The sequence below is a fragment of the Theropithecus gelada genome, chromosome 17 (genome assembly GCF_003255815.1).
Source record: "Theropithecus gelada isolate Dixy chromosome 17, Tgel_1.0, whole genome shotgun sequence".
NCBI lineage: Eukaryota > Metazoa > Chordata > Mammalia > Primates > Cercopithecidae > Theropithecus > Theropithecus gelada.
In genome coordinates, this window is record NC_037685.1 from 25499791 (window position 1) to 25512530 (window position 12740).

The following is a 12740-nucleotide window of genomic DNA, read 5'->3' on the forward strand; positions in this document are numbered from 1 at the left end:
ACTTATTTGTGTGAAGTGCCTTATGCTATGAGACCATTCAGAATATCATCTTTTAGACACAGCTCAAGGAATCAACAATAGTAACTCTTTCCTTTTTTCTTTTTCTTTTAAAATACTTTGTCTTTTCATTTTAGTTTCAAGTTGAAGCCTCTTCCCTTTCTACCCGATACTCAATGAGCCCAGGGCTGGAAGATAAAACTCATTAGTAATTTTAGACACCATTTTCTTTCTCTTTATGTGGAGGAGTTGATATACAACTGCAGTTCATCCACACTGTAAATACATGTATTTTAAAAAAACAATCCTGACTGGGCGCAGTGGCTCACGCCTGTAATCCCAACACTTTGGGAGGCCGAGGCAGGTGGATTACCTGAATTCAGGAGTTCGCAGCCAGCCTGGGCAACATGGTGAAATCCTGTCTCTACTAAAATACAAAAAATGAGCCAGGCGTGGCAGCATGCGCCTATAGTCCCAGCTACTTGGGAGGCTGAGGCAGGAGAATTGCTTGAACCTGGGAGGCACGGGTTGCAGAGAGCCGAGATTGCACCACTGCACTCCACCCTGGGCAACAGACCGAGACTCTGTCTCAAAAAAATAAAAAATAAAAAATAAATAAACAATCTCAAGTAAAAATTTATTCTGGGCTGAGCAGATAATACATCATCACTCCCAAAGGAAAGAGCAGTCTATCATTGCAGGAGCCGTATGACAAGCCTTTGTGCTCTACAGCAGACACTAAAGTCTGGTTTACACACGCCTCCCATAGCAGTATGGCACTTGATGTATAGACATGTGAGGGCCTTGACCCTCTTTCCTCTGTGGCAAAACGTGTCCCGTAGAAAAATGAGTGAGTATATTTGTATAAACTTTTTCTGGGTTTAGATAGATAGATAGACAGACAGATAGATATTTTGGATGAAGGTTGCTGGGATTAAGGGGATTAGAGTGATTATGGGAACAGCTAAAGATGAGAGGGGGCTCAGTGTTACCCAACATAAATTCTAGAAAGTACTTTGGCCTCTTGCTGTAGAGAGCAGATTTCTATGGTTCCCTGTGTTAGTAAAGGGCCCCAGCAATCTGGGATGTAGTGTTTGTGGCACACTGTGTCATCTAGTACCTTTAGAGTAGATTTACCCGAGAGGGCAAGGAAGCTTCAAAACATTGATAATCATATATATATATATGTTTGGTTTTTTTTTTTTTTAGAAACTCTGATTTTGCTTCTTCTCCCTTTCTAAAAGTTTGAGGAATATTTGAAGCTCTGCAAATGGGGGCAAAGATTAATCTGCCTTGCAATGTGGGAATTCTGTTGAATGGCAGTGCGGTTGAGCAGTATATATATAAAGCACAGATTTGCATTTCAGAATATGAGCCAGTACCAGCTTTGGTAATGTTAGCAGTTCTGGAGCTTAGTTTTCTGTGGATCATTTCCTCTAGTGTGTAAATGTGTTGCCCTCTGCCCACCTTGATACATAAAGTTTTGCAGGAATGGGCAACCTGAGAGCTGTTAACTTTCCTGCTACAGAAAGCTGATTGCCATTCTCTTGCATTTTAACAAGAATTGTTGTCTGTTATTTTGTACTGTAAATTGCTGGTAAATGCTTTACAATCAATAGTGTTGCTTTAAATTATGCCCCTCCCAACATGCTTGATATTTGGCCTGATCTCCAGGCAAAATGAGTGAGATGAATCAAAACCAGTAAACTTTTTTTTTTTTTAATGTTTTTTCTTTTTTTTGAGACAGAGTCTCGCTCTGTCTCCCAGGCTGGAGTGCAGTGGTGCGATCTTGGCTCACTGCAAGCTCAGCCTCCCAGGTTCACGCCATTCTCCTGCCTCAACCTCCTGAGTAACTGGGACTACAGGCCACCACGCCTGGCTAATTGTTTGTATTTTTAGTAGAGACGGGGTTTCACAGTGTTAGCCAGGATGGTCTCGATCTCCTGACCTCGTGATCCACCTGCCTCGGCCTCCCAAAGTGCTGCGATTGCAGGCGTGAGCCACCGAGCCAGGTCATTTTTTAAATGTTTTAATTCCATTATAACCTAGTGTACTAGGTTAATGAGGAGGCATCAGGAAAGAGGTAACAGTAACAGTGTTCCTTATTATGAGGGACTAAAAAAGAAAAAAAAGAAAAGTCCAGGCTTTGACCTAGTCCTTAGAACATCTTTCCCTTTAACAATTCCTATTAAAGGGTCAAGCACCAAAACTGAACCACTGCCTCTACAAGACCGTGTGCAGTAGTGGTATCCCAGATAGTTTAGGTGCCACTCCTCATTAGAGGTTATACTTCAGTAACACTTTCAATTTGGGGACTTGGTTTAATTTTTTAATTTTTTGGTTTTTTGAGTTTTCTTTAATAGATGTGGGAGAGAGGGTGTTTTGCTCCAAAAGGGAGGGTGTCTGCACTAAGAATATAGAAACACTTTGGAAGCTCATAACCTCATCAGAAACTGCCTTTAGCCACACTCCTGACCTTCTAGATGACTAACAAAAAATGAAATAAGTTCTTGGGAATTAAACCATGTTATTTTAATTTGCTATTTTTTCAACTTTCGAGGTATCTGTAAATTTGTTGTTGTGGAATCATTTTCTTACCAAATACCTTTATCAAAATTATTGACCTCATGAGAGCTGAAGTAAGTCAGCTTTTTGGTGAACTTTAGTGGACTTCTGTGAGATTGTAGTTGTACTTTATATCTCTAAAGATAGTTTTTTAAAACTCCCAAAGAAAATTTACTCGACTTGCTGATCTAAAAACTCATCTTTCAGGTAAAAGTTAAGTGTCCAATGGTTGTCACAATTTATAAGGTCAGAGGGAGCTAGCCTGGCACCTGGACTCTGCCCCTCCACAGCTGATAAATTACAAGAGAAGTGCATTTAAAGTCCCAGCTACTGGGGAGGCTGAGGCAGGAGAAGGCGCCAACCCGGGAGGCGGAGCTTGCAGTGAGCCGAGATCTTGCCACTGCACTACAGCCTGGGTGACAGAGCGAGACTCCTTCCCCCCCCCCAAAAAAAAAAAAAAAAAAATTCTCCGGTAGACAATGCTGGGCAAGGGAGAGAGTAGGGCTGGGTTATTAAGATACAAGCTGCTGTATTTTAACCATTGGTTGTGGGGGACGGGGTGCCTGGAGAAAACAAAAGTCACTGTTCTCTTTGTTGAAACAAAAGAAAAACATTATTTTTTGTTCAGTAAAAGTGGTAGAGAATTCCAATGTCTCTAGCCACATGGGACCAGTTCTACTAAGAAGTGAACAGTGGGAACTCAAAATTTCAGAAATATTGGGGAAGAGAAAATTGGCTTTTTGTTCATTGGCAGATGTTCCAGTGGGGATCGGTTTTTGTTAGAATGTGTTATGTTGTATGTACACATATATGGACCAGAGTCTGCTGAGTTTATAAGGTGCAAAAAATATGGTAAAATCTTGATCTTTGTTAATTTATCTCAATAAAAGCCCACTGGAACTCCAAAAAAAAAAAAAAATATATATAAATAACATTACATAATAAACTGACAATAAATGGCACAGATTTTCTTTAGAGTGAAAATATAAAATACTGTATTTATATTGGTGAAAAAATAAATAAACCAGTAATTTCAATCTTTGTATGAACCTGATTCAGTAAGGCCAGAATATTAAAAAAAAAAAATCAACAACACAAAACAATATCAATGTTATTTTGAACAGAAAGATATATTAGGGAAGGGAATTTAAATGGAATAATGAGGTTTACAGTAAAGGGCATAATTTGTAATGAATTTATGTGTTCTGATTTTTTATAAATTTGAACAGATGAACCAAAAATTTTTCAACCAACATATTATAAATTCTTGGAATAAACAAATATAACAACAGACTCTGTCTTTATTAGGTTCATTAAATAACAGATAACATGATAAAATTTAACTAATATAGTTTAAAACATCGGTTTTATGTACATATCTAGTTATATATTTACACATGAACTGTATACATATAAACATATGGCATTTGGCATGTAAAAATTATTTTGTATTTAGTTCAACAAGTACCAATATTATGACTGCATTATCTGTTCATCTTGAAATATGACTGTTTATTAATAATAAAATGTTGGCATCATCTCCTTAAAAAAAATGCAATCATGTAAAGATAAAGGCAATATCCAAAATAATTACTGCATTAATCAAGGGCTTATATATCCAAAAAGCAAACGGAAAGATAGCAAAGCAGTACTTAGAGGAAATTTATATATTTTTTAATAAAGTGTTAAAAACAATAAGCACTGAAATAGTAAAGCTAAAACATAATAAATAAATATTAGTTCTATAGAAAGAAGGAGATAATACAAATAAAAAGGGACAAATTAAAAACTCAAAAGAGAAAAACAGATTTTTAAATCTAGGGAAATAATATTTTTAAAGATTTTAATGGGAAAAATTTCAACAAGAATGATCAAAGAAAACTAAGAAATGATAATAATTGACATTAGAAAGGAAAAATTACTACAGTCAGAAATATAGAGTGCATTTAAACATTTAGAAAATATTATCAGTATCAGTATGCTAATACTTATAGCGTCTTTATAATTAAACATATTTTAGAAAAATAGAAATATAGGTATGTGCCTCCCAAAAATGTGAATAACTAAATGTGTTCAAGACAGTTTCAAGAAACTCAAATCTCTGAAAATGTCACACTCTTTTCTGTTATTTTCTCCCAAATACCAAGTTCTATGTGTAAGAGTTAATATTTCTATAAGAATTTTTATTTGCCTTTGGCTTTTTTACTGTTTCTCTTTCTGTCATTTAATATTATAACCTATATAAATGGTAGGCTTCTTCTTTTTTATCATTACTCATCCTAAAATCATGGATACGTTTCCTAAATATATTATCATCTATTCAATGCATTTTCTTTTTTTTTTTTTTTTTTTTTGAGACGGAGTCTCGCTCTGTCGCCCAAGCTGGAGTGCAGTTGCAGGATCTCAGCTCACTGCAAGCTCCGCCTCCCGGGTTCACGCCATTCTCCTGCCTCAGCCTCCCTAGTAGCTGGGACTACAGGCGCCCGCCACCTCGCCCGGCTAGTTCTTTGTATTTTTTAGTAGAGACGAGGTTCCACCATGTTAGCCAGGATGGTCTCGATCTCCTGACCTTGTGATCCGCCAGTCTCGGCCTCCCAAAGTGCTGAGATTACAGGCTTGAGCCACCTATGTCCCACATTAGTATACATACTGTTTCTATAATGTCCCACATTAGTATACATACTAAATGTCCCACATTAGTATACATATTTCTATAATGTCCCACATTAGTATACATACTAAAAGCATTTTATGTTAACTTATATTTTGAAATCTGCTGGAATATGCATTTTCTATACCAGGATATCTTATAAATTTCAACTATCTTATATATTTTTCTCTTTCTACAGTATAATTACACATTCTCAAATATTAAATACACGTTACACTAATGTAGGTCAAGAAGAAATGTGATGAATAAGAATAGAAAGCATGATGCAAATAGGTATAAATGTAGGTAACCTTTTTAAATTTGTTAAATAAAACACGTGGTAGTCCCTATGAATAAAAATCACTATAGTCATCCCTGGAGAATATCATGTAAGCTAAATAATTCTCTAAGATATACAAAATGTTTATTTTTTATATATTTTTAAATATTTCTTAAGATATAAAAAATATGTTTCATAACTTAAATGCTCTCAACGGAGTGATAGGAAATAAACCACAGATGCCCACTTACAGGACTTATCTATTATTCTGGTCCAGAGAGCATGACTTTGATGTGGTGAGAAAGGATGTGGGGAGTCAGGCAGCATGTCCTAGATCTCAGGTTTTACTCACTTACGTACTTTTTGTTTTACTGGTAAAGTTTGACTCCAGGAAATTAAAAACAAAACAAAACAAAACAAAACTACTCTTCATACTCTTCAAACCCAGTGGCTTACTATAGGCTTTTCTGGGGGAAGAAAGCTATTTCTAATGAGTATTTCACACAAAAATACTTTCCCCATGTATTCATTCAAATTCAAAGACTGAATTTAAAATTAAAATTAAAAAAAATCACCAAACCTTGTATGACTTTGGTTCCACATACTTGTGGCAGGAAAAGTTAAAATTACTAGAATCAATTTATCTTTTTATTTAGAAAATATTTTAAGAAAGACTGTTCGTGTGTTAAATAAAATTTCAGATTTAGTTTGCAAGAGCTAGATACCCAGGATTTTGAAAATGCTTCAGTGATGCGAATTGTGAAATAAGACCTCAGCTAGAGTCAGTCCGCCAATAGAGACATTTTCCAGAAATATATACATACTATTTTATGGTCATTACATAAGCAGGTGTTTTATCTTCTATTGCAGCTTCATTTTGCCCTAGGGAACCCAGCTGCCAGAAAATGTGTTATGATTACATGCATGTCAAAAAAGATAGTACACACTTCACTAAAATGTACTCATTCAACACATTCATTTGGCAACCTCCAGCTGCTACGTATTTAATACAACCTTGAAATTATCTGCTGTATTGGAAATTGAGAGCAAGATTTATTTCAGTGGGAATATACAACTAATTGGATAATATAATTTTCTGTTTATTATCTTAAATGTTAATAACAAACCACCTTTAAATAGATTATTTCCTCTAAAAAGGAATTTACTACAGTCAATTAGAATACTGTGATGTAGCCATAGTGATTTAAAGCCATGAATAATTACATTTGGACAAAACAAGACATATATTGATTCTTTCAGTAATACTTTAGACATGACTAAGAAAAATTGTTATGAAAGTATAATGAATTTCCTTTTTATTCATTTTGTTATTTTGACCAATCATTCGTTTATGAGTAAGCTTTAGAAAGCTTTTCTTTTTGTCAAGATGCATTCAAATAATTCTAGAAATCATCATCTAGCCATTAAAAATTTATATAATACATCAACAATAAAATATATCTATTCATTTCAAATCTCTTCTTGACGGTTATGCTAAGAAAGTAAAATATACGGCCAGGCGTGGTGGCTCACGCCTGTAATCCCAGCATTTTGGGAGGCCGAGGAGGGCAGATCACCTGAGGTCAGGAGTTTTAGACCAGCCTGATCCACACGGAGAAATCCCATCTCTGTTAAAAAAATAAAAAAATAAAAATAAATAAAAAAAATAATTAGCCGGGAATGATGGCGGGCACCTGTAGTCCCAGCTACTAGGGAGGCTGAGGCAGGAGAATCGCTTGAATCCTAGAGGCGGAGCCGAGATCGCGCCACTGCACTCCAGCCTGGGCAACAGAAGGAGATTCTTTCTCCAGAAAAAAAAAAAAAAAAAAATTAGCCGGGCGTGGTGGCGAATGCCAGAAGCGGAGGTTGCAGGAAGTGGAGATTGCAATCAGCAGAGATCGCATCACTGCACTCCAGCCGAGGCAACAAGAGCAAAACTCCCTCTAAAAAAAAAAAAAAAAGAAAAAGAAAATACACATAGCTAAAAATTTGCCTGAATGCCTACTTTGTAGTAAACTTTTTGCAAACATAAGTGCCTTTTTCAGCCAAGATTTTTACTAATTGTGTATACATATGTATATGTACATGATGTAGATATATATAGTATCTTTTAACCAATTTGTATTTTAAAAGCTTTAAACATTATACACATTGGTTATGACAACATTTTTGTAAAAGAAAATATGTCAGTATCTGATTTAGAAGTCAGGTATTATAAATTAGAACTCTGTGGCATTAAACTTTACAAATGGCCCTCTGCCTTAAAATATGCAACAAATTTTTCATTATTATGATTTTAACTCCCTCCAATAGTAGTTAGAAGGAGCCAAACAAAAACTCACTATCATAGCTAGGCGAGGTGGCTCAGGCCTGTAATCCCAGCATTTTGGGAGGCTGAGGCGGGCAGATCACAAGGTCAAGAGATCGAGACCATCCTGGCCAACATGGTGAAACCCTGTCTCTGCTACAAACACAAAAAAATGAGCCAGGTGTGGTGGTGCGTGCCTGTAATCCCAACTACTTGGGAGGCTGAGGCAGGAGAATCACTTGAATCAGGGAGGCACAGGTAGCAGTAAGCCAAGATTGTGCCACTATACTCCAACCTGAGCAGAAGGAGCGAAACTCTGTCTTAAAAAATAAATAAATAAATAAAAATAAAAACTAGAGAGACAGAGAAATAGAGACAGATTGATAGAGAGAATAAAACTGATTTCTCAAAAGTGCAACTCCCTGATAATTAAACAATATATAATCTGAATGTGTTTGTATACAATAAATACTTATACAATACTGCAAGTTGTAAATTATCTTAATTTTTAGGTATTGGGCCATGTGAGTCACCTTCTGAAATTTCTCTTAATAGTCAGAGTAAATCGTGGTGTCAAGTTACGCAATCTGTGTGAACAAATGAGATTAGGTATACCCATAGAATTTACATATTTTACCTATTGCTATTATGATGTAAAGATGTTAAACCTTGTTACTTTGTTCTTTACTGTGTATTAATATTTATTTATACATCTCTAAAAGTAGTAATTGATTTAGGAGATAAATATAATTTGCAATGTTTCTAGGTCGATGCATGAAGTAATGCTATGTTTGTTCCTTGGCAATTCTACTACCTATTTCAAGTAAGGAAAATCTGTGGGAATAGTCAACTCTGAAACACCCATTGATTACCAAATACTGAGAAGGCAGAAGCAAACTGCACTATGGCAGAACATAAAACCGACATAGTTTGAAAGGTCTTTTTTCTGGAGTACAAGAGGATTCTGTAGTGGATGTGTTATCTGCTACCCAAGTGGAGGGTTTCCCCAGGTTGCTGATGTTTTGTGAAATATTGTAATTGACATTATATTCTCTCGGGCCATCATTATCCAGCTGTATATAAAAACAAAGGACAAGCTTCACTTGTCAAAAAAGGATGTACGTGCAGCAAAAGTGTATTTAAAAGTGAGATTAACAGGTTTTGAGTGTGTAAATCGTAATAATTAGATGTGTTTGGTAGTTCAAAATATGTGTCTCCTCAATAAATAGGAAATATTTATAAATTGATGTGTATTCTTCTTGTTCATGTGATGCTTCCTTTCCTTTCATCTCTCAGTATAACATTATTTGCCATCTGCTATTCTTTATTGTGCTTTTTCCCCCTAATCTCTCACTTTCTGTGTAAGTGTGTATGAGTGTCCTCATCTCCTGTCTGCTGTTTGACACTTTCACTCAATTACATTTCCTCCACTCCTATTACATTTTTTATTTCTAACTATGTGGGCTCTGGAATTAAAAAAAAAAAAAAAAAGGAATGAGAAAATGGGATGTAACTATTACTTGAACAATATTTTCATAAGCCATATAATATAGACACTGATTATTGGTTACACTGAAATACAGGAGTAATGGAGAGGAAGAGGATAAAATGGTATATCTATGAGGGACATAAGCCTTATATATCATGAAAAGAATATGATAGTAACACATAAAGTTAAAAGCAGTCAAGGAAAGTTTTCATTAATGTTTTTGCAAATTATGTATATATTTAATATGGGAGAAATTATTTAGGTAAATATTTAAATATTACAAATGAGAACTACTGAAGTCATAGAATTGTGAGGAAGTCTTCATTACAAGACTTTTAGTACCTTTTGATTTTCAAATCTATGTTTAGGCATTATTTTGTTATCAATAAAATCAATACTATATCTTACATTGCTATGAAATGTTGCAGTGTAATTCAAGTCACACTTTCTTTTACCCAATACAATAATTAAATAACTTGTTACTACTAAAATAGCAGGCTAATGTATGCCAGGGCAATTTGAGATGATGACTATCACATTCTAATATTCTTACAAGTCACAAATACATCCTACTCACTAAACACTGGTAGTAAGTGAAATTGAACGCTATGGGGGCCCCTGGTATCTCAGAGGGGTTGATTTCAGGATGCTGCAGACACCGACATCTTCACATCCTTGTCTCTGATGTAGAATGATGTAATATTTGCATATAACCTACACACATCTTCCTCTGTACTTAAATAACTTCTAGATTATCATAATACTTAATACAATGTAAATACTATGTAAAGAGTTGTTATACTGTATTCTCAATTTTTTTTATGTTTTTAAATTTCTTCTTTCCAAATATTTTTCATCAACAGTTAGTTGTATCCACAGATATGAAAACTGCAGATTAGGAGGGCTGACTGTACTAGGTAAAAATTAAATTTCAGAAAACCTTGTCAAACCTCATTGCTTCTACATAAAAGAGGTTATATTGTGTGGATTTTGTTTGTTTTTAAGTTTTCAATTATCAAATTAAATTTAGATACACAAGTAGGTATGATGTCTTGTTGGGAACAGTGTGGTTCAGTAAACATCATTATATCAATTATGTTTAGTCTATAATGAATCTGTAATGAACTTTAAGCATTCAGTAGTTTTATTGCTGCATTAGCATTTGTGTTTACAATGTTACTTGGCATTAATGTGGTATGATTTTATCTTGACTTTGTAACCACTCATATATTGTAATATTAAATTTTAAAATGCAGAAATAGAACTTCACTTATTTGCACACTGATTAAGCAATTTATGATTGCAAATTCTCCCAGAACTTTTAGGTAATTTTTCTACGTGTTTTTAAATGATCACTCCACAGTGGTTTTATATCAATATTTGTTATCACTATTGGAGAGATCATTTGTCCTTATTCTGCAAAGCTGAATCCTGTATGCCAAATGCCAGAATCCTACACATTAATTTAGGCAATTTTAATACACGTTTGAAAAAAACCAAAATTATATTTGCATCATTATATATCTTCCTCTATTTCATAAAAAGATCATATGTAAGTAGAAAACTGTCCAATATTCTTCTCTCTAGAAAAAACAGTGAAAGATCTGGACTGAAAAATCAATAGCTAGCCTCCTCATAAGTTAATACATTAGCTGAGGAAAGATACTACATTGATTTAGCTTGAACTTTCCTTCCTCTGCCAGCCACTTTAGGGATTAATTATTTTATCATTCAATCTGGGTTTTCCAATTTTTTCTTTCATTATCATCACACTTCATGGTGATTTGTTGACAGTGGTTTATTCTGAACCAATTTTGAATTGCCTTTGATTCAACATTTGACTCTCTGGGTTTCTAATATTATTCACCTATCACAGACTACTTTGCCCTGATCTGTTCTAATAGGTCTATAATATAATTTTCAAAGAAATCAGATGTTATTCCAGAAATGGACTTCTGTCTTTCCTATTTGTGAACAGTTAACATGATTCCACATATAAATTCAAAAGCATGTTTGGAAATAATATTCTTTTAATTAGATGTTCTGCTTACATGTATGCACTTTCCTGAGCTATTAAAACATAGAAAATATGAATCTGAGACAATAGCATACAAGTAAATGGTAGCAAAATATAAGTGACATAATATAGTCAAGCAATGGTCATGATATAATTTAGCCTAGGTATAGCTTGACATCATTTATTTGAATTTTCTAAGTAGTTAAAATATTTATTTATTGCTGGATTATTTCATTAAGGGCCCATATTATCACAAATAACATTTGTTTAAAGCATTCTCTGTACAAATCCTTGATTGAAGATTTAGAGATAATAGGATGGCTTTTGTATTTCACAAAAGATCTGATCTGCAAGGATCATAACACGTATTCAGAAACAAGTACAAAATATTACCATTGCCAAAATAAAAGATTTAATTAATTATAGCATGGATTTCTGAGATGTCATTCCATGGAGAAATATCTTTGAGGATATAAGTAGAAGCAGCCTCTTTATCAGGACCATGAAAAATGGATGACATAGAAAATCATATTATGTTATTGTTTTGATGGGATTTGAAGGTCAGGATGGTTCAAAAGTTCATTTGTTTCTTGACTCTATCCTTTAACATGTCCACCATTGTCCCTTCCATCAATTTATTTGAAGATATTTATTTGAATGACTCACAATTTCATACCTACTAAGTCAGCCAACTTTAGCTGGAGAGATTTTGTAATAGAATAGTTTCAATGGAATCTATCTCTTTGTGTACTGTATACGTTATTACAAATTTTAATCACATACTACATACAGAAGGTTTTGAAATGGATGTTTAAATTCTCCAAAGATATATGTTCATGAGGAGAAAGGAGTCGTACACATATACATAAACTTACAAACCAATTTACACACATATACAATGTAGATGTGTTGTTAAAATTACATATGTACTCCCATAGTATTCAGATCATAATTCTTCAGGAACTCTATTACTCACATATTCACAGAGAAAATAAATCAAATAAATCCAATTCTTTCATAATTATTATTAAAATAGATATATAAAATAATAGAGTCTATTCTGAACGTTGTGAGATTTCAAGATTTTAATATACTCTGAGCCTAGAAGAAAACTGCATATGAGACTATCTGTGCATTATTGTCATTTTTAATAGTTGTGATGTCCGTATACTTGACATTTAAGTAGATTTATTGCCTGTACTTTTTCCTTAAATATTTTAAACAGAGAATATTTAATAATTTGGTAAAACATCATTACTAAGAGTCCCTTAGATGCTACTGAAACCCAATTCAATGATTTACTCAGGAGCTCTAATTGGCTCTGATTTTATGAAAGAATCACATTGCTTGAAAAATTCTTCTTCATAGATAAAACTGATGATATTTTTACACTATTCGTTTATTTAGAGAAAACTGAATTTTCATGTGAAAATT